This window comes from Macrotis lagotis, chromosome 8 (assembly GCF_037893015.1).
Source record: "Macrotis lagotis isolate mMagLag1 chromosome 8, bilby.v1.9.chrom.fasta, whole genome shotgun sequence".
NCBI lineage: Eukaryota > Metazoa > Chordata > Mammalia > Peramelemorphia > Peramelidae > Macrotis > Macrotis lagotis.
Window position 1 is genome coordinate 153,078,194 of NC_133665.1, and position 27,679 is coordinate 153,105,872.

Consider the following 27,679-nt stretch of genomic DNA (forward strand, 5'->3'; position numbering starts at 1 on the left):
TACAACAAAATTATCATGTAAGTGTCTTTTTTTTTCTTCCCTTCTTCCCTCTTCATACTAGATATGGCTACCATTACACACTGATAGGTATAGGTAACTAGCTAGAAAGATAGATAGATAGAAAGAAAGATAGATAGATGGATAGATAGATAGATAGATAGATAGATTGATTATTGATGTGTGTTTAAAACTATTTTATTCAGACTTTTACTTATCATTTCTTTCTCTGGATCCAGATAGCATCTTTCTTCATATGTCCTTTATAGTTATTTTGGCTATTGTAATAGACAAAGTATCTTCATTCTTAAAACAATATTGCTGTTACATAATACTATAAAGACCTGATTTTGGAATAAGAATGTACTATTTGGGTAAAAATTGTTGGCAAAACTAGAAAGCAATGTACCTAAAACTGGGCATGGACCAATATTTCACAGCATTCACCATGATATGGTCAAAATAAATCTGTGACCTAAATTATAAAGAGATATTTTACAAGAAAATTAGAACATAGAACATGTCATTTATTTGACTTATGGAGAGGCAACTTCTCTTGTTCTTAGTTTCCTGGTTGGTAAAGTGTGGAGGTTGGATGAAATGATCTCTGAGGTCACTCCCAATTCAACATTTATGATCTTGATTATTTTCTAACATCATCTCATGTAACCACCATCAATCTACTTTATTATTTCTATTAAGTTGGAAATTCCTCTGACAATGAATCTTACTTTGCCTTTGCTTAGGATGTTGCCTATGCTTGGAATTGTTCTCCTAAATAGCTTTGCCTGTTTAGTCCCCTTTTTTCATTTAAGTGGCCCATTTGTAATCTGTTGGTGGAAACACATGATATGATCAATCTTTTCACCAAGGATACCACATATTCCTTTACATAAGAACTTTCTAATATATTGATTTCAGTTGATATTAGAATATCTTTTCCAACCATGTGTCATGTATTTTATTGAATTATAATTCTATAAGTTTTTAACTAATTATACTAATAGACTTTTCATCTGAACTTAACCTTTCCTCATAAAATATCATGAGTTTTCATACTATAGGTCCCTAAAACTCACTGACTTGATTAATAATTTCTATTTCCTTCATCAAAAAATATTGTTCCTTTCTAACCATAAACAAGAACTAAAGTTTGAACTCAGCCTTTTGCATGTTTTAAGTTCACTTGGATTTTTTTGACTTACTGTCTGCATACATTCATTAGTATACATCATGAAGATTTGGCTGATTTTTTTCCGAGAAAGTTCCTAACTAGAATTTCTACAATGATCCCTTCTCAAATCACTATCCACTCTGCAAACATGTTTAATCCCCAAATTCATTTCTAAAAACATTTTTCCTTTGAGGTTTTCATTTGAATATTGGATGGCTTTTCCCCCTTTTTAAACTTACTGTTCACATTTTTCAGAAATATTATAACAATTTCTTGATTTATTTCTCTTGGAAAACTTAATCCTTCTTTAAGATTATGACAACATACAATTCAAGGTTTTGATAGCATTTGCAATATTCCATATCCATAGTAAATAACCCTACACATCATTACCATACTTTCTTTAAAACATTTTACATGAAAATAACATTTTTTTAGTCTTCCATTGTAATTCTAGGAAAAGAAAAGAGAGAGAGGAAGGGGGAGAGAGAGAGAGAGAGAGAGAGAGAGAGAACAAAGATCAGAGCATCAAATTGGGGAAATTTCAGGTGGAATTCAGAACACTTTAATTGTAGTCTTGTTTGACACATAAGTTTTTGGTTTGCTACATTGTGGATAATACATGACTTATTCCAAAAAGTTGTGGAGAGTTTTAGGTGCCCTATCAAATGAAGAATTGCTTTCTAAGATAAACAGTTTCATACAAATGAAAGTGGCATTATTATTATTATATTAAACATATCCAACAAGAGCAGGAACTGTTTTATCAAGGAACAATTTCCCTGGCATAATTCAGAGAGTGGATGATGTTCAATGAATTTCTGTATTGGTAGTTGGACTAAATTTCCTCTCAAGTCCTTCCAAGTGAAGGATTTGAGAGTATGCATTTGATTCTTAATAGGCATTTATCTTTTGAGGATAATGCATTGTAGGAAGGCTGGTGGAGCCAACTTTCTGACAAATGCAGACAGGATTCTGGTTTATTTTCTGTTAATTCTTTTGTATTGATTTCCCCCTATCCTCTTTTCAGTCAGCATTTGGCCCCTGCAATTAGCTTTGCTTACACTAATTTGATCCCAGTGTCCTCCTTTGTCTTCCTCCCCCCATTTATCTTCCATATCCCAAGATTTTTTTGAGTTAAATTATTATTCTCTCATTTCTTTATTTCTTTCAAAATCTGATAAGAGATATCTCTATGGCTAAACTTCCCATTACAACTCATCCTTTAAATTTAAATCATGTTTATTTGTATTATCTTCTTTTATGAAGTAACAATTTATTAAATTGCTCTTGTAATATTTCTTCTCTTTTACATTAGAGAACATATTCATGATCTCTACACTGACATGTTATTTCTTTTTTCTAAAAAAAAAGTACATGGCATAGCTTCAAGAGGACATAGCTATTTATTAATGTTTTATATCATCCATTTGTTAGTGCAGTCAAAAAATAAACACATTCCTTTCCTCATTTTTCTGTCTTTGTTTTGAGGAGGCTTTTTATTTTCTTTTCTAAAAACATAAATTTGTTTATTTTTACAATTACAATCAAAGACAGGTTTTCAACATTCATTTTGTGCAAGATTCTGAGTTTCACATTTTTGTCTCTCTCCTTCTATTCCCTCCCTCACCCCACTTCCCTAGTCAGCGAGCAATCTGATATAGGTTATAAATGTATAACTACGTTAAATATATTTTCAAATTAGGCACGTTGTAAAAGAAGAATCAGAACAAAAGGGGGGGGGAACATGAGAGGGAGTAACATAAAACATAAAACAAGCCATAAAAATGGCTTTGCTCTGCATTTAGACTATGGATGGTATTTGTCTGGATCAACCAAGTCCTTTAGAATTGTCTTTGATTACTGCACTACTGAGGAAAGTTAAGTCTATTATAGTTGATTAACATGCAATGTTCCTGTTAATGTGTACAGTGTTCTGCTTTTGCTCAATCAGCATCAGTTCATATAAGTCTTTCTAGGTTTTTCCTGATGTCCTCCTACTCATAATTTCTTACAGAACAATGTTACTCCATCACATCTATATACCACAGTTTGTTCAGTCATATTCCATTTGAAGGGCATCCTCTCAGTTTCTAATTCTTTACTCACTACAAAACAATGTGCTAAAAATATTTTTGAACATGTGGGTCTTGACCCTTGAGGGGACTTTTTCTAAAGAACCCAACCCCCTGAGGTCTCAATTAATGAGAGAAGCAAATGTGCTACAGAAATGGTCATATCATTTCTCAGATTGTGGGAGATCATCCAACATTATGCCTACTTTATTTCCATTGTTCAAACAGAGTATTGGATTTATATCTCCTTATTGTCTACCAGATATTTTTTGAAAACTCAAACCCTTTCCCATGAGATAAGATAGTCTTTGAAAAACATGTATATTTTTCAGAATAGATTAAGTCACCTGTGGTGCCCTGTCCAATTTAACAATATTCATTATGAGAATCCTGTTATTCATTGACCAGTCATGAGATTTTCTGTTGATCCTTTACCTAAAATTTTACCTGTCTACTGATCCCCCAACCCCAAATATCATTCCTTCAAAGTTATTACACTATTAAGTAATATATCACTCATCAGACCAAGGATCTGAATGTAACACTGTCCTTTTTCTATTTGGTTGAATTTTGAAGGAGTTCAGAACCAACTCCTTCCAGGCACTGATGTCCCGTATCTCAACCTCTTCTGAGAACATTTTCACATTATTCCCACGCCTCCTCCAAAGTTATATAAGGAAACAAAAGATTTACTTAGGCAGTAATATTTGTTTTTAGTCCCTGGGTTGTTATTTCAATCTTTGTTTTTTTCCCTTTACCTTAAATATATATTCAGATTTTAGTTCCTTGATGATTTCTCTTCTTTATGTGCTCCTAACTTAAGAAATGGTGCTTTTAATATCAAATTTTTTTATCTAGCCATAGTAATAAGATTCAGCCTATTTCACTGTTTATATTTGTATTGCAAATTATATTTTACTACCTTTTATTTATTCTTTCTTCTCCCATTTTGGGTGTTTTCATGACAAATACTCTTTCTCTTTTATAAATACTTTTTGCATTCCCTTAAAGTTAACATATTTATATATACATATTATATTTATGCACACACACATATTATATATATGTATATATACATATATATATATATATATATATATATAGAGAGAGAGAGAGAGAGAGAGAGAGAGAGAGAGAGAGAGACCTGAAAGTATATAACAATGTGCTTTAAGTTTTCTTATCTAAGTCGTTCTAGGATATTACAATATATTGTCCTTGACAGCTAATGCCTTTTATCTAACTGATTATAACATTTATTGTTTAGTATTGAAATGTGGAGATTTAATTACCATGTTCTTTGATGATTGTAGTTCAGGGAATCATTGTCAACAATGCGTGCATTCTATCAATCAATAATTTCTTCTCGGCTTTTGAAACTTTCGGGACTATGTTTTTCCTTTTATTTGGGGTGGATATCTATGATATTCCAATTACTTCCCTAAATAAATTACTAAGGATAAATCATTTTGACTATTATGGAATTTATAAGTTCTTCCTTATGTTTGATTATGTTTGCTATTTTATCTTCTGAATATCTATTTTTAAATTCAATGACTGTCATTGTTTTCAGGACTTATGTGTTTTTGTTTTTTTTCTTCAGGATTTTGCAAGGCAATGGTGTTAAGTGGCTTGCCCAAGGCCACACAGCTAGGTAACTATTAAGTGTCTGAGGCCAGATTTGAACTCAGGTACTCGTGACTCCAGGGTTGGTGCTCTATCCACTGCCACCTAGCCTCCCCCTGGACTTAAATGTTTTTAAAAGATTCTATCATATTTTCAAAAAATGCTTTTGTTTCCATTGTCTTACTAAGTTCTCCTTTGAGAGGTCCAAAATTCATTTTCAACTTTATTTTAGTTTTTTTTTAATATTTCTGTTTCTATTTTGTGTTGTTCATAAGTTTACTGAGAAAGCCAAAGAATCTGTGATCTTGTTTCATTGGCAGTTTTCAGCTCATTGTCTTTCTTACTTTTTTTTGAAATTATAGATCTTAACGTTTAATATAGAATACAAAACTTTTGAATATATATTGTTAAAATCCAACACTGTCATATAAGGGAAAAGACCCCTTCTGTGACTAATGGTAATTATAATGCCTAAATCAATGGGATAAACTACCACAATATTCTTCAGGAAAAAAAATTATACATAAAAACTGTAGCAAAGCCAGGACTATAAGGTATTCCTCTGAGGTAGGAATCTTAATAAAATAATTCAACTTGGGAGTCTTTCAAAATAAGAACTGACTGCTTACTTTTTGAAAAGGAATATAAAAAAATTAACATTTTGACATCATTTAAAGAACAAGACAAGTTTTGAACATATTGTTGAAATATGTTCCACTTCCCATGAAGCAGTTCAGACACCCAGAGATACCACTATTTTAAAGAACAACCCATATGAAAAGTCTCAATACAGCGGTTCATCTGGAATTTAGTCTCAGTTTAAGTCTTGATATGTATAAAGTCAATGGTCTGTTTATACCAAAAATAAAATAGTAGGGGAAGCATTAACAGTGCTAGGATTTACTCTCTGCCCTCAGTGTCCTGGCCCAGTTTTATTTTGTCCTCGTCATCTTCATTAGGAAACTTTTTCTGGTTTGTAAGAATATTCTCTACCAAGAATTAAACTGCTTCATCTCTGTTGATATTTTCCTTTGCAGATGTTTCAAACCATCCCATAAAGCTATTTTCTTTGCAGAACTGGTCTATTTGAGAGAGCTATGGCCACTGTACTTGTTCTGATCACATCTATTGGCTAGGAGAACTGTGGGCACTGGGATGCCATTTGGGAGTTGCACCTTAGTGTCCAAATCATTTTTCCATTCGAGGATTGCCCACAAAGGAGACCCTCTTGAGATATCAAAGATCACAAGGGCACCCATGGCTTCTTTGTAGTACACTCTTGCCATGTTATCAAACCGTTCTTGACCTGCAATATCCCAGAGCTGTCGCCGGACCAGAGTCTTGCTGTCCCAGTTGAGGATTTTAAGGGCCCATGGGCGCCCGGTAGTGCTGAGAAAAGAGCTGGTGCACGTGTCTCTTGATGATGCTAGTCTGGCCCATCCCAAGTTCGCCGATGACCAGCACTTGGAAGAGATGCTTCTGGGTCTTGGGCACCTGGGTGTCTGCCGCCACCCCTGGGCAGGGGTGCCGGCCAGGCCCCACTGGTTCCCGGGGCAGGCGAGAGCGCCCGGTGCACCAAGCAGTGAAGACTTTCTTCCCAGGCTCTGCAATTTTCTACTCCCACTCTAAAACCTTACAGACCACCTGACTCGAGTCCAGCTCATTTTCTTTCATAGGAAAATGTCTTCTTCATTTCTTTGAACTTCCCTGGTATAGTTTGTCATTTTCTCATTTTAATATTTTCCTATTCAACTAGTTTTCTGGATTGGTAGATTCTTGGGAGCCCTGAGAAGTCTAGAGCCCTGGAGGCAAGAGAATCTGAATTCAAATCTGACCTCAGACATTTAATACATACTTAACTGTGTGATCTTGGTCAAGTTACTTAACCCCATTGCCTTGCAAAAATGCCCCCCCAAAGGAAAACATATACTAAATATAAATAACAACATATATATATATATATATATATATATATATATATATAAAACATAAATATAAACAATATAACTATGAATCACTAAATATAAGTAAATATACTAAATAAAAAATAAAAACCCAACAACATATACTAAATAAAGTACTCAACATGTAGTTCAGAAGTCCTGGGTTTAAATTCTTCCTTGAAAACTAACTTGACTAACTGAAAGTGATTCAGATACCTCTGTTACTTTTCCTGGTATTAATTATGTATTCTTGTAAAATGAAAGAAGTGTACCCAATGAACTTTGGAGTGCTTTATCACTCTAAATCTATGATCATATAACCAAACTGCCTTCCATTAACAGTAGTCAAAATGGGTTTGTGTTATTAGTTGCTTAGGGATGATCTGCTAAGTCACAGTAAATAGAGAAGAGAGGAAAAGGGAAAGAAAGATTCCTGAATTAACATTCATGCCATCTTCAAATAATCTAGCAAAACTAAAAGATGGTACAATATTAATCACAGAAAACCTCATTTAAGTTGTCCAGAAGTTATTAATTTTTTTTTCTTTAGAGCTTGGCATAAATTAGAACCAAGAATTTCATGTTTTAACCGTGTGTACATAGATAGCTCTTTCCTTATCAGACATTTTATAGTCAGTTTTTCAATATTTTTGAGCTCCAGGAAATATGCACTTTATGACTCAAAATAGAGAGAGTGCCTGCCATTAAGCACAGCCAATTGAAGTTGAACAAAATATATGGACTCTGAAACTCAGATCCTAGGCTAGAGATTTAATCTCAAGGTGCTAGTAATTAGGAAAAGTGATAGTAAAAAAAAAATTATTTGGAAAATATTCTGTAAATCACCATTGACAATTTGGGGATGAGAGAAGATGGGCATGATAACTCTATTCAATATTCTAATTAATTCATCATTTCAAAGTCAGTATTTTTCCCCATAATGCATTGAGTAGAGCTCTTTCCATAACTCATGTAGAAAGTATAGACCAGTGGATACAGAACAGAGTGAGGGGAAAAAATTACCGGACTTGAATCCCAGGTCTCCTTTTTATTAAGCGACTTTGGAAAAGTCACTACCATTCACATAAAAATTTACATAAAAATAAGTTATTACTAAGGAAAATAGGAAATAGCTTTTAAATTTAATTCAACAGGAATTGACTAAATCTCTTCTATGTGCTAAGATCTGAGGAATAAAAAATAAAATGAAAAGAAAAACAAATAAAGCCAAAAAAGCTGTCCCTGATTTTAGTGATGACATTTTACTGGACTTGCATTCCCATATTTAATGTGAAGAAATAAAGAAATTTAGATGCTTACCATTTACACAGGAGTTAATAAGGTATATCACAAAACTCATTCAACGGTGGATACAGAGCTAACATGGAGTCAGAAAGGACTGGGTTTCAAACCTGACTTTACAAGTAGATCACCCTGGGGAAAGCATCTAACCTTTCTAGGCATCAGTCTCCTCATGTGCAAAATGAGAACATTTCAGGAATGACCTCGAAGATTCCCTCCAATACTAAAACTATGGTTTGATAATCCTATACATTCATGTAGTATTAGTTTTTGATTTGTTTGTTTGTGGCGATTGTTTGCTTTTGGTTTGTTTTTTCATCTAACCTTTTAAGATTGAACCTAAAGAAAAGATGATGAAGTAAGACTCTTGGAAAAGGAAGGTGGCACCAGATTCTCTCAGAAAGATTGACTACATACTTAAACAGACACTATGTAATATGTTTTAAATGTAATACATTTTAAAGAATCCCAATAGATGGTTGTTACCTCAACCCACACAGAAAAGATTCATTTTGGAGTCAGTCAAACACAATTCAGATTTCAATTCTGTGTTTCTCTAATTGTTTGACTTTGGAGAAGTCTCTTCAATTCGCTTCTGCTTCATCATCTACAACATGAGTTCATTGGACTAAACAAGGATTCAAAAATGTACATGACTGCATGACTGCATGTGTGTGTGTGTGTGTGTGTGTGTGTGTGTGTGTGAAAGAGAGAGAGAGAGAGAGAGAGACAGAGAGAGAGAGAGAGAGAGAGAGAGAGAGAGAGAGAGAGAGAGAGAGAAATGGCCTCTGTCTGGTTAGTTTTACAAGTCCCTTCTCAGAATGTTCTTAAATGTTTAACATAAATGTAGCATGAAAGAACAAACAAATTATATCCTTAAAGTTAAATATCCAGTTCATGGACTTCAGGTTAAGAACTCTAGGAGATAACTCCTAAAGGACTTTCTGGTTCTAAATACGATGACCCAATGTTGGTAGAATCTCAGGCAATTTTTAATTTAATAATATAAAGCTGATAGCTTTTGGCAAGTAACCTTAATTTCCCCCAAATGCACTATGGCTAAAACAAATTTGTTGGAACTAAGTACCAATGGATAACTGTGTTCTACTATTGTGGAAGATTGGGGGAAAAGAGTAAAGTTCAAATCTAAAATGGACTTCTGTGAGTTTATGCTTTGCTTTGCTCTGCCAATAGAAAAAAAAAGCAACATATTTGTAATCAGAAAATTTGCCTAATTTTCTTTGTAGTAGGCATATTAGACTGTAATGAGCTGACTCACTGACACACACATGCACATGTAAGCATGCAATTCACCTGACCAAGTGAACACGTTTTCTAAAGATCAACTATGGTGTAAAACTTTTATCTATAAATGCAAGCTAGCTGACCCATAAGCGACTGTTACTTATGACCATCCTGTTTTTTATCAAACTACAGGATATTATGATTATATATAAAAAATAAATCAGACAGACAATATTCTAGTGAGAAGAGTACTGGTTTGGAAGTCACAGGCCATGGTTTTTAGTGCCAACTCTGCCATGTTGCTGTTCATCCTTTGTTTTAAAAGAGGACCTATGACATCATGGGTAATATTTTTAACCTGTGTGCATTAGATTTAAGTGAACTAGGGTTACCAAAGTCATCAGTCTCAACCTTTCTTCCAGAGTTATTTAAGTCCATTGGCAAGAAAGGAGTCAAGATGACTGACAATGATCTGGGATGTAGTGGATGACCTTGTCATCTTCAATATCTAACCAAACCAGCTTCAGCTGCCTTCATGACCTTTGGAGCAAATTGTGCTTATCCTCCCATTCCACCAGGGTAAGTTTTCAGATTTCTGGGGTAGTTAAACTCCTAACTCAGCAATGAGTTTGAAGTCTGCCATTTACCTTTTTGATTTGGAACGTCTGTCAAGGTCCTTTGATTGGGGTGTGACCAGTGCACATGCTCCAATTTCTTGTAGCTACATGTGAGGGATGGTTGATAGATGAACATCAATAGTGGATGAGCAGTCCTGAAAAGGGCTCAGCAAATCCTCATTTCACAGATACTAGTTTTCCACTAAATTGGCAAATATATCATTTGATTTCCATGAACTTTGTTCTCTTCTATAAAATGTGTTCAGACTGGATCATTGTTTAGGTCCTTTCCAGATTTAATATCTTCAATCTCATAATTTCAGCTCTCCCCACAGTTTTATTCTGTGATTCAATTCAATAAGTCTTCAGGTACTGAGAATATACCTAGCACTGTGCTTACCTGTTTTCATACTATGATCTCAATATGGCTTCTTTCTTTAATTGCTCAATATAACAATATATATGCTAGGTGGTACAATGGATAGAGTGCTGGCCTTGGAGTCTGGAGGACCAGAGTTCAAATTCAATTGACACTTACTTGCTGTGTGACCTTGCGCAAGTCACTTAACTCTGATTGCCTCACATCCAGAGTCATCTCTAGTTCTGATGAATATCTGGTCACTAGACCCACAGGCTCTGGAGAAGAAAGTGAGGCTGTGCCTTAGCACAACAGCCCTTCTCTCAGATCCAATTCAGTGCCTGTTATGGCACCACCTCCCCTGATGTCATGGTCTTCTTCAAGAATGAAGGATAAACATCATCATAATCATCATTATCATCATCATGAAAACATAGCCCTGCCTCCTCCTCATATGTTCTTGAGATCCACTGTCTCCTTTAAAATGTCTGTAAAGCAATTTAGCCAACGAATTAAAGGTGTCCTCTAAGGTTCTTCAACATTTGTGGCACATAAGTTAAAGCTACTCTTTGGTTCCATATATAGAATACTAGCTTTGCATTCAGGAAAACCTGGTTAGAATCGTATCTAAAATATTAAGTATATATCCCTGGGCAAAACAGTTAAACCATTAGCTTGAATTTTGTAAAATGAGAGAATTGTTCTTAGTGGCTTCTAAGGACCCTTCCAGTTCTCCATTTCTTACCTCTCCCTCTCCTCATATGGATATTCCTCCTCCTTTTCTGAGGTGACAACTTTTACGGGTCCTGGAATTAGGAATACTTGGCTCCTGAGGTCAAACCTGGCCTCAGATATTTACTAGCTTTGTGACCTTGAACAAACCTGTTTGCATCTATTTCCTCATTTATTAAATGAATCAGAGGAAGAAATGGTAAACCATCCTAGAATCTGCCAAGAAACCCCCACATGGGGTCATGAAAAGTTAGACATGAGTAAAACAACTGAACTATAATTATATACACACACAAATACACCCACACACATGATATGATGTTCAGATTACAATATATGAGGCCACGAAATCAGTAGAAAAATTTAAATTTGAAAATTAAACAAGTATATGAGGAAGTCATAGGGTCTGGAAGACCAAAGCTAAAATCTTTTCTGTATTATAACCTGGATGTGTGACTAGAGATAAGTTTTTTTCCTCCCTAAGACTTCAAGTAACATATAAATAGTCTTTTACATCTGGGGAGGTCTTGAAATAAAGGTCTAACAAAACCATCTTTTTAAATCATTTCTTATATGCAATTCATTACTGACAATATGCTTCATCCTATTATTCATACCCCTTCATCCATCTCTCCATTGTCCTTTGTTTTACCAACCACAATTTTTATTCTCTGGGGATTGTGGCATCCCCTGGTTCATAGCCATATAGCATCAGCGAATGAATACTAGTGTTAAGAAAAAGATGAGTGCTTCCCTAGATGGAAGAACAATGTAATTGAATGTTATATGAGTTATAAATTAGGAGAAACCTACACCATGCATTTCTTTTCCCCTCAAAAATAGCTTTAAAAATGGATCATCATATATTAATATCTATATATCTACTTATATTGAATTGTTTATAGAAGCTGAGCTTTGAATACCTCTATGGAATGTAAGCTTCTTGAGGGGAACACTTTAACTCTTTGGAGTTAGGCATAGTAGGCAACTAGATATGATGGCAAAATATCTGGGTTGAAAAATTGACTTTGACACTGCTTGTGTGACCTTGCACAATTCTTTGAAAATCCTTGAGTTTCAGTTCCCTCATGTAGAAAATAAGGGACTTGGTACAGATGGCACCTGAAATCCGTTGACCTAGCATCAAAAATTCTCTGAATTTCATCTCCATTGAATCTTCATGTCTGACAGAAGCCTCGATTATCAGCGCTAGTTTTTATTTTCCTTGCTGTCTTTGGCTTTGTTTTGTTTTTTAATCATGATTGCTTCTCAGCTCAAAACACATCAATCCTTGAGGGTCATCTTGTGGTTCTGTATCCATCTTCCAAGAATCATGCCAGTCACATAAGTGATGGGGAAACAGTTTGAAATATGGGTAGAAAAATGCCCCCAAATAGAGTAGAGCATATAATAAATATAGTGGGCCAGCTTTTGAAGGTCACGATTTTGGAAGCATTCTGTTTTCAATTTTATAGGTTTAATTTCAAGCATTTTTGTGTCAGCAGATAAACAGTATATTTTAGAGATAAGATAAAAATAAACCACTGTGTTTTCCATGTAGGCCATTTAGTAAGATGTGAAATGTAAGAAGTCCAGACTCATCATGAGTAGTAACCAGATGGTTGGGCAATATTTGATGCATGATTTATCTGTCAATGTTCATCATCACGTAACTCATTCATTCTAGATGTGACCTTGATTGCCTCATAGACTCTGTCAATCACAATGGCATAGCATTTTTCAATTCAAGATAAATTTCCTCTACAACCACAAACAGAAGGTTGCTAAGAAGATGCTGTCACCAAGGACAGGCCCACCACAAGCAACAAGAATGCATGTTGAGCAAAAAGGATATTGTGGAGAATCACACTGAACCACAACATCTTTTCTAACAATTACACAGTCTGGAACATAAAGTTGCACCAATTTTAAGAAAATATCTTTAGACTTGTATTTTAGCAGGTAATTAAGGCTAAGAGTTTTGTTAAATATCTTGATAATTGCATCCTTTAATCTATTTAAATTTTGTAGCATAATATTAAAGGATAAATGTGATCAATAAAAACCAGAAGCAAAACCAACCAACCAACCCAGCAAGCACTACCACCACTCCCCCAACAGACTATCTAGGATTGATTTTCAGGCTATACCCTTCCACCCTCATTCCCCAGCCATTATGGGAAAAAATGAAGAAGATTTAGAACTAGAGAACCTCGGTTACAATACTGTTTCCACCACACTATCTGTCTTGTATTGGGAAAGCCATTTTAGGGGGGGCAGCTAGGTGGTGTAGTGGATAGAGCATAGGCCATGGAGTCTAGAGGACCTGAGTTCAAATTATTATTTACTAGCTATGTGACCTTGGGCAATCATTGAACCCCACTACCCCCCACATCACACACACAAGCACACACATACACACACATACACAGATACATACACATACACACACATACACACACACACACACACACAAAAGTAGAGCCTAATGAAAAGTCAAAAAACAATTTCAAAACTGAGGTCATTTTATTCTTCTATGCTTTAGGTTTTTTTGGTAATAAAGAAATAGACTTAGATGACCTCAAAGATAGCCTGCACCTAGAACTTGTGATCCTATTGGTATGTCCAAGAAGAAGGTGTGATTTTATAAAGACAAAATAATATCTCATTCTTTAAAAATGATTTGAACTCACTATTCATACATGGAATTTTTCCAGGTGAAGGAATTTAGAACATACATTCTGAAAAGTGCTCTGAAGGGAATGAGTAACTATGTACTTATCACAATTTTTAAGTGATGGTTTGGGTATTACTCAAAATCTACATTGGATAAAAGAATACTGTTTTTTTTTTAAACAGAGAATGCAAAGAAGGGAGAAAAAAATCAAATTAAACTTCCCATTAGTGGTATTGAAAACTCAAAGTACATTGCCCTTGATGACATTCATAGTATATACCCTTAATAGGGTAATATTTTTTGTTATAGCTACTACAGGGGAAGTATTCATCCATGCTGAAAGTTGAAGCTATTATCTCAACCTCATTTCATGTACAGGGAATTCTATTAATGAAATCCAAATTTCTCCTTTCCTTCCCAACACATCCTTTTTTTTTTTTGAAATATGACAAAGTCAACCCACTAACATTCCTTTACATAGAGAAGAAAAAAAGGGACAGGATTCTCTGTTTTTCACAATCTTGAGAACCACAGATAATTTTTGGGCAGAAATATTTTAATCATGTGAACACTTAATAAGGTACAAATAATTATGCACAATTACATGATAATTACTTTCAGAGTAATTACAGTGCCCATGAAGCTTTGTTAAGTGATAATCAGATGGTTACTTGTGAACTGTAAATTAATTGATAACAGGAAATTTACAATTGCAAATTATCCTTGGAGTGCTTTAGGTAAATTAGCAATGGGAGAAACATGGCTTTGGAAGCTTGGACCTTCATTTAACTTCACTATCAAAAAATGATATAACTAGAATCTATATGTCTGGGCTTATATGAAATAATATCCTCTACTTCACACATGAATATTTTTCCCCAAACAGCACAAGCCTAATTATATTAATTATCTTGAAAGCTGATTTTTTTCATGATGACACCAAATGGCTAGGGTCTAATTAGATTTAAGAGCATTTAAGTAAAAGAATAATAATTGTTGACATATATAGTGATTTAACATTTACAAAATAATATAGGCATATAACTTAGATCTCCCAATAATATTTTGACTTAGGCATTATAAATTTTGTTTTACAAGAAGAGGTACATTTTGTTTGTTTTGGTTTTCTTTTGCATGTGAAGATTTTTAGATGCATATAGGAATGCAATTTGAAATGTTCAAATACTAGTTTGTGAGGCAATAATGAGCTGTAATTATAATAAGCTGTAACCTTGAAAGCTGTGGGGACTTTGTCCACCATTTTAGGCCTTGGTTTCCTCACCTATAAAATGAGATTATAGTACTACATGATCTCAAAGACCTTTTCTATTGTTAAAAGATGTTAGCGTAGACAGAATGACAAATTTACACTCAGGAATCCTATTCTCAATACTAATCTTTCTTGAACAGCTTTTGAAATGGTTTTAAGATTTGAATTTTCTCCTGGATTCATTCTCCTCTTCAGGTCTTCATGATACTGTACCCTTTTGATTCCCTTTCTAATAATGTGATTGTGCTTTTTCACACTTTTTGTTGTTGTTGATTCATTCTTATCACACCCACTACATGTAGTTTGGCCCCTAAAGTTAGGCCCTGGCCTCTCTTCTCTTCTTCTGTACTATATTGTTTGACAAATCTCATCAGCTCCCATATTATCATTGCATGTCATCAGTTATCTCCAGATGATTTTCGGATCGGGAGATTGAACTTTAGTCTATCTTCTGAGCTCATTATTACATCACACACTACTATTTGAACATTTCAAATTGCATTTCTATAGGCAACAAAAAAATCTTCACATACAAAAGGAAAATAAAACAAACAAAATGGATCACTCCTTCTAAACTTTCTTCCCTTGCCAACTTTCCTATTACTGATGATGGCACCACTATCCTCCCTATCATTCAGGTTTTCAGAACCATTCTCTATAACTCAAACTCTCCCACATATCCAGAAGGCTGACACATCCTATGGCTTCTACCTTCACATTATTTCTCATATTAATATGACCTCTTCTTTCTAGTAACATAGCCATGATTATAATTCAGATAGCCATTACCTCTCCCCTGGGGTACAGTGATAACCTTCTACTTGTCTTCAGCCTTATCCTTTCCCAGTGTAATCTATCCTAATCTCAGTTGCCATAACAATGGTGCTAACTTTGCATGGATGAACATGTTACAACCCTATTCAATAACTTTCAATGGTCCTCTTTATGTCTAGAATCCACTATAATACCTTTTATTTGGCATTTAAATACCTTTACAACCTGGTTGCTTCTCAGTTTTCCACTCTTCTTAAACTTATCTTTGCTCCATAGAATCTCTATTCTAATACTACTTCTCTTCACCCATAACACAGCATATCTCTCCACCCTGAGACTTTGAAATAAATGTTCTCATGGCTGGAAATATTCTGTAGACTTGTATCTTCTATCACCTGACATCAACACTCACTCCTTATTCCTTTCAGTTTTCTCCCCACCCTTACACCTTATCTCTGAGACTACCTTCAATTAACTATCTTATCAGGTAGCTTTCTGATATGTTCATAACAATTTGTTTTGGATTTTGTAAGGCAGTGGGGTTATAAGTGACTTGCCCAAGGCCACACAGCTAGATAATTATTAAATGTCTGAGGTCCTCCTGACTCTAGGGCCAGTGCTCTATCCATTGCACCACCTAGCTGCCCCATGTTCATAACAATTTAAATTTTATCAGCCCCATTAGAATCTGAGCTTCTTGATGCCAGGAATAATTTTTTCCTACTACCCTATTCATTATTGACTGATTGACTGAAAAATCTCCACAACTTCTAACTTGCGATTAAGCAAGTGTGGAAAGGAGACTTGAAGCCAGATCTTTGTGTCTTAGAACTGAAAGATACTTAGGTGATTACCTCATCAAACTATTTCATATTATAGGTGAATAAAAACTGATCCATGGAGATTTAATAATAGAGAAATGGTAATAAATATAAGGCAAGATCGCTCATCTTCCTACTTTTCACTGTATTCCTTCTTTTTAACAACATTTCCTTTGACCACCAGAATTCAAAAGCAAGCATTGGTTCTCAAACTGGGAAATGTGAACTGCTTTTCCAACATTTTGACAACTGTTTTAATATAATTGATTCCTCTGTAATCATATAAGTTTTTATTTTAGGCATTTAAAAACTTTATTCTGAGAAGAGGTCCATAGGATTCACCAGATTCCTAAAGTAGGTCATAAAATTCACATGAAAAAGTTTTACTCTAGCCTAATATTCTCATTCCTCAAGAAAGAACCATATGGGAAGTGAGAATCTCACTTTGATAATTCTTTTGTCAAGATATATTTAGTGAATGCTTGTTTTGTGCATGTACACCAAGGAAAATAGGAAGTAGTATAAGGCACAGTCTCCTTAATTCAGACAGTATATGGCTAGTAGGGCAAGTCAGATGTATCTGCAAATAATTCTACTATAAAGCATGTAAAGTTGGCTCAAACAATCATGCTAGGCACCCAGAGATGTAGCAAATCACTTTGGGATGAGTGATATTTTGAAGAAACAGGTTTGCCCTTGCACGATTAGTAGGACTTAAGGAAATTATAGAGTGGATAGCAGAATTAGGAAAAAACCTTCTATGTACAAATGATGGCAAAAAAAGCAAAGTAATTGGTATGAAATAGTAAACATTACCATTTAATGCAAATATTGGTAAGATGTGGAGATGAATTGTGGAAGCAGCTAAACCTAGAAGGTAAGTTGAAGTCAGATTGTAGGGAACTTGAATGGCAAAACTAAGGATTTTATATTTTATTTGGTCAGTAAATAGGGAGCTACTGAAGATGTTTACCATGAATGTACCACAACAGAGTGGAGGCTAGCATTTCCAGGAGGCAAAGTTAACAGCATAAAATCTGTAATAAAGCTGCAAAGAAGGTTGGGAGTAGAGGAAAACCTGGGGTGGGGGAACCTTAAACCTCAAGGACTGATGAGAAAAGTGCCAATGGGAGGCAGCAAATTTGCTTTAAAGGGTTCCTATTTTAACTAATTTTTTTGGTTAAGTAGGTGCCAACCCTAGTTGTTAAATTTTTATCTTTTAAATAATTTTTTTGTTTTTTTTGTTTTTTAGGTTTTTTCAAGGTAATGGGGTTAAGTGGCTTGCCCAAGGCCCCACAGCTAGGTAATTATTAAGTGTCTGAGGCTAGATTTGAACTCAGGTACTCCTGACTCCAGGGCTGGTGCTCTATCCACTATACTGCCTAGCTGCCCCTGTTTTAAATTTATTTTTCCAACTACATGTAAAGAGAGTTTTTAAACCATCACTTTTTGTGGTAAGGCTTTAAGTTTCACACTTTTCTCCCTTCCTCCCTATCCTCCTTCTTCCCCATGACGGAAAATAATCTAATAAAGGTTATACATGTAAAGCCTTGTTCAACATATATCCATATTAATCATATTTCACCTTAGTTGTTTTAATCTGCTGAAGGGCTACAAGTGCTATCAGCACCTTCACATTTCTCTGTTCTCTGTGACTGTATCTACCTCTATCTCTGTCTTTCTGTCTCTGTCTTTTTCAGTCTCTCTCTCTCTCTCTCTCTCTCTCTCTCTCTCTCTCTCTCTTTCTGTTTTCCTGTCTCTGTCTCTGTCTCTCTCTCTCTCTCTCTCTCTCTCTCTCTCTGTATATATATATAGTTTTAATACTATAGTGCAAAATTCCAGTATCTTTTCCTAGTTATGAGGAAGGATCAAAATGAAATAGAAATTTGTTTTGGTAAGGCAGTTGGGTTATAAGTAACTTGCCCAAGGTCTCACAGCTAAGTAATTATTAATGAGGTCAGATTTGAACTCAGGTCCTCCTAGCTCTAGGAGGTGGATAGGAGATAGAGCCAGTGCTCTAGCCATTGCACCACCTAGCTGCCCCACGTTCATGACAATTTAAATTTTATCAGCCCATTAGAATGGGCGAATGAAATAGGTGCTTAGTAGGAAGACCAACATGGCAACAGGGTGCCTGATGCATTTGACAGGGAAAGACAACATGTTGAAAGTTCAGTTATTTATTTTGAGGAATCAGAATGATTCATTTAATATTAAATTCCATTCAATAACAACTTAGCTCTCAAATAAGCAAATTTTTTTTAAAATTATTACCATGTCTAGGAACTATGCTTGATCCAAGAATACTGAAAACAAAAAAGAGTGATATTTTATATCATATTTTTAGAGTTTGTAAAACTATATATCTACACATATATTAAATATATATATATATAATATATACATATAATTTTCCCTGAATTATTATTCCCATTATATGGATAAGGAAGCTGAAACTGAGAAACATTATGGTTCACAAGGCTAAAAAAAATCTGAAACATGATTCAAACTCAAGTCATTCAGTCTTCAAACCTAGCATTCCAGTCAATATTCTGGCCCTACATTCCAACTGCCTTGAGAGATTTGCTTGCTACTTAATATAAATAACTTGTCCACAGATAAATAAATCCATTATTTTTCTTTTATTCATCTTGTCATTTCCATTAGTTAAGGATTCCTATAAAGACCTTCTTCTATCAAAGTAAGGATACACCTACTCTGCAAATTTTATGCTTAGCATTGCCTAGGACACTGCAAGATTCCATTAACTGCTCCAACTCACAGAGGCAGCATATCTGTCTCCACAGTAGGACTTGAGTTATCTCTGAGGTCACCTCTCTCTCCAATAGGTATACTGACCCTGTTTAATATAAAATATATGTAAAATAAATACAAAGTTATTTCAGGGAAATGGAAAGAACATTAACTGGAAGGATAGGTTTTATGAAGGAATTGGGTTTCGATCTGGGTCCTGAAGTTAGGGAGGAGTTCCAAGGGAGGGATGAGGAAGAGACCATCCCAGACAGGTCAGCATAAAACAAGAGGAGGGGGATGAAATATCACATGTGGCTGAGAAGAGAGGGGAAAGAGGTCAATTCAGCTAGAATGGAGGGTCTGAGGGGGAGGGAACAATGTGATTCAGTATCGAAGTTATGTTAGAGATAGATTGTGGAGAGCTTTAAATGACAGAGAAATTGGTATTTTATTTTCAAGGTAATAGGGAACCACCAAAATCTCAAGTAGAAAAGTAATATGATCCTATCTCTGTTTTATGAATATCGATTTGGACGATTTTTTGGAAGAAGGAATAGAGAAGAGAAAGAATATGACCAGTGAATCCAAATGGAAAGCTACTGCTGGAATTCATTGAAGAGACTGTGATTATATGAGCAAAAAAACCCCAAACTGGGAGAACATTTGTTGTAGAAGTATTATGACAAATATATTTCTAATGAGGATTATATGTTTAATCCTCAGTTCCTATTTAAGATGTCTTTGTCTACTCAGTCCTTGAATTTGCAACTTGAGTACTAAGTTCTGTATTTCTATTGCCCCAGTATATGTGTATGTGTGTATATATATGTAAATATATATATATATATATATCCACATATATATGTATATATATATATACACCTTTCCATAGATTCTCATTGCAATAGTGTAGCTGTGATTAGGATTTCTTAGACACATACATACACACACAGATAGACAAAAATAGTTATCCCTTCAATTTTATGAAATAATTAATATTCTACCCATAGCTCCTTGAAATGGCATCTCTCTTATTTGAAAATCAAAGTTGTATGTGATCACATGAGCATGGTTTTGCGTGTATTTGTATGAGTTTGAGCTATGTTATAAAACCTTCAGATTTTCTTGAATGGTTGTGAGGTAAAAGATGCCGCTGGAAAATATTTGTTGAATTTTCTATTGACTTTTGTTTGAGGCGAGAAGTGTTTTCTCATCACTTACTTATAATTCAGTGAAGGGACCAATTTTACCATATTGACCTTGTAATGATGCGTCTTTCTTTCTTTTATTAGTGCTGGTGCTGAGCACAGCGATTATTGCTCTCTTCATACATACCTTCTTTTAAAGCTATGCCTCTCTGCTTCCTGTATGATATAAAATAGGTCACAAGAACATCACTAACCATTTACTGTGCTCTATATCCAAGTGCCCCCAGGTCCAACTGGACAAGGACATATTAAACCTAATTCCTTTTCTTTAAGACAAAGAACTATGTCCTTGGGTCATCCATGTATCCCTTGGGGATCTCTGAAATGGGCATGCCAGAAGTATCCATCATCTGCTGGTTTTTTTTTTAATTCTAGTTTCTCATTTGTTTACTGTAGAATGAGACATGTGCTTACTACTGAAAATACTGACAGCCTTGAGACAAACACAGACAGCTTCCCCTCTTGAAGAGGCATCAAGTGTGGCTAACAGAGCCTGTGGCAGACACTGTGAGAGATCTACCCTTCCTGGATATTTTAGGCAGAACAAAGTAGCACTTTGAAAATAATCTGGAAAATTGTATAAATTTGCATTATATTTTAGACTTAGATTTATGTAGAGATAACAGAACCAGCCTCAATTTTCTACCTAACTATTCTCATGCCACCCTTGATGGTTTATACCACCCATTCATTCAATAATATGTATTGAGGACCTTACATGCAAAAAAACAAAACAAAACAAACAAAAAAGACAAAATCATGATCAGTACTATAAAAGATACAGATAATCTTGCCCTCAATGAGTTTATTGTCTAGCAGAGGGAACAAGTTCAATTCAGTAACAAATATTATCTAATCAAAGTAAGTTTTATCATTATAGGTAGCAACCATGAATTTATCCATGACTTTTGCTCTTTTTTGAGTCTTCTGAGAGAGACAAAGGGATATAATAGAAGGAGAGATGACCTCAGTCTGAAAGACCAGCCTTCCAATAGCCGATATCTTTTGGCCATTTGATCTTGACCAAATCATTTAAACTCTCAGTGTTCCAGCCAGTCAGCTCTCTAGTAAAAACAGACAAGCACACATCTAAGTGACTAAGAAGGTGCTGCTACTGATAAGAAATAATAATAATAATAATAGCAACTTACATTTATGTAATGTTTACTACATGCTAGGCACTATACTAATGCTTTTGTATTGCTAAACATAACCATGATCTCATTTAGATTTCAAAACAACCTGGAAGGTACAGCTAATATTATTTCCATTTTACAGATGAGAAAACTGAGGCAAAAAAAAAAGATTAAGTGACTTGCTTAAGATATTGTGGATAGTAAGTATCTGAGGCAATATTTAAATTAAGTATTTATCACTCTATTCCTGTTGCTGTATGCACTGTACCATCTTCTAGAGTAATTAATGTTGGTAAAGAGATTTTCCTTTTCCTAATCAAGAGTTTCCCATAAAAATGAAATCCTAGACTTAGTAAAATATACATTGTATATGTTCTCCCTTAGATCTTTTACAAAGAATCATCCCAAAATATTTCCTCTGCATTATTTCACAACTCATGTATCAACATAGTATTCTGATCATCAGCTTTTCTTCACTTTAGGCATACAAAGAGTGCAACTCCTTTTTTAAAAAAAATCATATTATTCTATATTATGATCTTAATAAAGTCTGGGAAGTCATGAACACAGATTACTATATAAAAAACTCCAAAGAATTTAAAACAACATCCACTGGGGAAAAGTAGAAAAAAATGGGGAAAGACAACATCTTTTTATTTTTCTCTCTCAATTCCTTAAAATCAATTCAAATTCGTTTAACTTTTACCAGTCTTCTAACCCAACATCAGCTAGTTTAGACAAAGGGTTTTAGAACCACCATATAAACTGTTTACTTCTTTATGAGGATGGTTTGTCATGACAAAATGGATATGTTTTGAAAGCCAACTAAAGAAACAGATACATATACACGTGAATACACAAACAGCAACAATGCAAGATATAGTATTAAGAATCTAAAGCCAGAAGTGAGCTTAGGGATCATTTTGTCTCATGCCTCACTTTACCAATGAGGAAACTGAGGCCAACTCAGGTAAAGCAACTGACTCAAGGTCACAGATGTAGTAATTCTTGTGATTCCAAATAAAATGTTAAATTTTTCAACCTATATAGGCTATGCTTTATTTATCTTACTCTCTCAGAGACATAGAGATATGTGGTGAAATCAATTTAGTTAAGTTATATCCACCCATATACAATGAAAAAGGAAATTGATAAATTTAGATCACCTAGATTTCTCCTGACTTGGGATGATAATAGTATATGTGTTTCCAAAAATTTGAATGTTTCATATCCAGTAAGGCTCAACCAGTTCATGGTTCCCATTGCTCATATATTGTGTCCATGTTGGCATTTCTGTAGAGATCAATGATTTGTTTTTTTTTTTTTAGTTAATGACTATATCCTCATGATGAGACCTTGGTACAACAATGGTATTTGATAATATTGGCAAAGTGATAAGTCACAACTGTATTTACTATATTGTCCTTTAGCTAATAGTTGGGTATATCAATATTATTTTGATGTTGCAGTTTATAATAGGAAGAAAATAAATAATTGAGAACAGAAGTGCAGCACAGGTTAAATCCACTCATTTAGGGACTTTGATGGATGTTAGGGCATAGATGCCTCCAGAAATATCCAACCAATTAGATTTGTGGAATCCCATGAGAACCCACCAAATTTGGGCTTCTCAACTAATGTCAGATCAATTCTGATGAGCTTGTTTTTTTATTTATTAAAATGAACACAGTAATGCCTATCTTATATATTACTTTTACAATGTGGATTGGGGGAAAAGAGTATGTGTTTGGATGATGTTAATCTAAGGAAAAAATAAAATGAACAAAACAAGATTATTAAAACAGATACCATTATATCATTTCAATTTTAAAAAATATTAATTAAGTGCCTCTGTGCAGAGCACTGTTAGGTGCTTATGAGATATAATGTTTAGATAAAACCTGAATCCTGTCATGGAGAATATAGTCCAGCAGGAGAGTATGACACATATATAAATAATTAATACAAAAGTAAGATCTCCATGTGCTAGAGAGATGCAAAGCTTTGTTTAAAGTTTAGAAAGGAAAAAGTCATTACTGACTGAGGAAGGCTCTGAAGTATTAGTGGAACTTTCCATTTAAAGTGGGAAAAGGGAGACCTTAAGAAAATTGGCAAGAAAATAGGAAAGGAATACTGGGGAAAATCTAAAGAAGTCTTACTATTTAGTAAATAATTAGAACAAGAAAGTCAGTAATTCCAGAAGAGTTTGGAAATGTACAGTGTTTTCAGATCCTGCTGTACTTTAAGTGTCAATTAAAGAGGTTATGGGTTTGAGCATGAAATGATTTTTGAGAAAATGAATGATTTCATCAGATTTATACTTAAGAAGATTATTCTGGCAGTGATATAAAAGATCTCTTCAAGGAGGGAGATGATGGAATTGAAAGGGCCTGTTAGGAGTCAATTGTAAACAGATCAATAAAAGTCAGATTAGTATCTATATTAATGGCAATGGCAAATGAGGAAGAAGATGGATGAGAGAAAGATTAGAGAGCTAGATATCTATTTGGTCATAAGTGGTAAAAGAAAGGGAATATTTTTTAAAGTCATTTGAGTTGTCCATTAGAAGGCCATTACTAACATTTGAGTCGATAATTTTAGATATAGTTTTGATGGCAAAACACAGACTTGCAAAGGATTGAGGTGGGATTTGCTAGCAAGGACATAGAGCTGCATTAGCAGAAAAAAATCAACCTTTGAAATGTTAGTAAAGGCATAGAAGAATGGGATAGAAATTAGATGGGTTAGAATGGCCAAGAAAAGACCTTTTTAAGGGTTAGTGGGATCTTCATTACTCTTTTATTTGATTCTATGACCCAGACAACCTGGCCTTCTTGTCATTCTTTATGCATTATTATCAATTTCCCATTTCCATGACCTAGTATCATCTTCTTACTCCTCCACATTCCCTAGTGCCTAGAAAGTACAGCTTCACCACTGTCTACATCTTAGAATCTTTTTTCTGTCACTTAATAGTATTTTTCCAAATATAGTTTTCAACATTCATTTTAAAAATGTATTTAGAAATAAAATATTTAATTTTTAAAAAATTATATGTAAAGATCATCAGTCTTCTCCTTCCTTTCCTTCATCTCTCTCTCTCTCCTAGATGGCAAGTAAACAAATATAAGTTATGCATGCAGAATCATGTTAATCATATTTCCATATTTGTCATGTTATGAAAGAAGATTCAGAACAGGGAAAATCTCAAGAAAGAAAAAACAAAAAAATAAGTGAAAATAGTTTGCTTTGATCTGTATTCCGACCTCTGGTTTTATCTCTGAATGTATAGAGTACTTTCCATCACAAGTCTTTTGTGGAGTTGTCATTTTATTGCTGAGAAGAGCTAATTATATCATAGAGGATCATTACACAATGTTTCTATTACAAAGTACAATGTTCACCAGATTCTTCTCACTTTACTCACATCAGTTCATGTAAGTTTTCCTAGGTTTTTCTGAGGTTTACCTTCTCATCTTTTCTAGTATGACAATAGTATTCTATGACATCCATATACCACAATTTGTATAATCATTCCCTAGTTAATGGATATCACTTCCATTTTAATTTTTTTGCCATTACAAAAAGAATTGTTATAAATATTTTTGAATGTGAATACTTTTTCTTTTTCTATGATTTTTAGGGGAATATAGATCTAGTAGTGGTATTGCTGATGAAAAGATATGAACAGTACCATAACCCTTTGAGTATTGTTCCAAATAGTTCTTCAAAATGGTTAGATGAGCTTTCAATTCCACCAATAATGTATTAGTGCTCCAATTTTCCAACTTCTATAAAATTTATCATTTTTCCTTTTCTATCTTATTAGCAAATCTAATTGGTATGGGGTGGTGCCTCAGAATTGATTTAATTTTCCTTGCTCTATTCAATAGAGATTAAAAAAGCATTTTTTTATTTGAAAACTGCCTCTTCATATTCTTTGACTACTTATCAATTGGAGAATAACTTGCATTCTTATAAATTTGACTCAGTTCTCTGTTTTCTTGAGAAATATTCCTCTTAGATCACCCTTTAATGCTCACCTCAAATATTACTTCCTACATGAGTACTTTCCTAATCCCAATAGATTTTATTAAATCTTCTATTCCCACAAAAATCCATGTGTTAATCATATATACTTACATATACATGTAGATGTAGATATACATATATAAACACAAGATAAACATGTTTATGCAAATATGGGTTTTATGTACTAATGTTGTATAACATTAACAAAATAAATATGTAAATACATTCATTTTATTATATAGATGTATATAGATATTTATAAAAATATATAGTTCATATCCATTTCTGTATATAGCTTTCCTAACGGAATATAAGTCTCTTTATTTTAAAGGGTGAGATTCAGTCAGGTCACACTGGTTTTGCAGCACTTATACCGAATTTCAGGTTGTGGTTGGCAAACCAGTTTTTGAAATGGCATTTGTAATCAGGGTTCTTTCTAAGGTGGGTACCTGGGTAACTGCAAAATGCAGAAATCACAAATTACATTCCTTACTCTTTTTTTAATGTTCATCTACACAACAGCCTTTTCTAAGTGCCCATAGTAATAGTTTTCATTCTGTCCATTGGTGAAAAAAATTGATGGATATATGCTTATAATATTTATCAATTTATTTCTTAAAACTCATTATCCTATGGATGAAATACTACATTTTCATTCCCTCCTTTTTGTTGTTTCAGTAAATAAGAAAAGAGAAAAAAGTGTCAATCAACCAGAGGGTGATAAGCTAAGCTCTTTTTATTTATCTATTTTTTTTACGAGGCAATAAGATTAAGTGACTTGCCCAAGGTCACACTGCTAGTATGTATTAAATATCTGGGATCATATTCGAACTCAGGTCTTCCTGACACCAGGCCAGTGTTCTTTCTACTGTGCCACCTAGCTGCCCCATGTAGTAGGATCTTAATAAATGTCCTTGGTTAATTGATTAATTGTAATGTGCAACTCTGAATCTTCAATGGGGATAACCATGAATAATCCCAAAAAATTCTATCTTGACATTATCAGTTCTTTTTGGAGGGTGGTAGAGAGGAAAGAATTTCAGATATGGTGTCAATTTATGCTACTTAGCTATCTATTTGACTTTAGATAATTTACTTTACCCCAATGGGTCTTGGTTTCCTTATATATGTTGTTTGAATTGGAAGGTCTTTTAGATTGCTTCAAGGTACAGAGCTACACTCTTATTACAGGGCCCTCTCTGGGTTATTTCTCCAAAATACCCTCACACTGATGGTCAGTTCCCAAAGTTTTGCTTCTTCTTTTGGCTGTAAACATAATTCTATAACAATGGTTTCTTATAATTTTTATGGGTGAGGCATCTTTGCTGAGAAGATTGATGATATGAATTCTGAAGTTTTCTTTCTCTTCATAATCCAAATCTTGTCTACTGTAAGGATACCACACTCCTTAAAATTTTGTCCTTCCTCAAGTGATTGTCTTTATGTGTCCATGAATGTCTGAAAATTTTGATTCTAATAGCTTCTCTTCACATCTACAAGCTGTGGAAGGAAGCTGAAGTGGAAATTATTTTCCACTATTAGTTCCTTAATACAATAACTACAACTCTGATATTCCTCTAGGATTCATCTATTTAAAGCCCTCAGAGGAGTTGCTCAGTCAATGGCATTGTCCCTTTGTTGATTCAAAGAGTTGTTCACAGCTCAAAAAGGTATCAGCACAGAGACACGTCTCTACACTCAGTTTAATACCTCATTAACACCTTGTAATTACATTCTAAATCTTCTCTGACTATATCAACTGAAGGGAGAAGGGAGAAATCTCCTTCCTTACTCTATAACCCTAAGAAAGGGAATCTAAAAGAGGTGAAGAGACACTTGGCCTTTTTTGTACTTTTTGAAAAGAAGTTCAGTTTATCAAATACCTGCAATAACAGTCATAGCTCCTGTTTAAATGTAAAGTCTGTATATTTTCCTTACAAG

The 27,679-nt window shown here is 34.2% G+C and overlaps 1 long non-coding RNA gene and 1 pseudogene across 2 annotated transcripts in view; both read right to left on the reverse strand.

Moving 5' to 3' along the window:
- The window catches only part of LOC141495000 (uncharacterized), a 297,108-nt gene that overhangs the window by 247,674 nt on the left and 21,755 nt on the right, over positions 1–27,679 (reverse strand). The gene's annotated exons all lie outside the window — the stretch shown is intronic.
- On the reverse strand, positions 5,763–9,657 carry LOC141495089 (ras-related protein Rab-32 pseudogene; annotated as a pseudogene).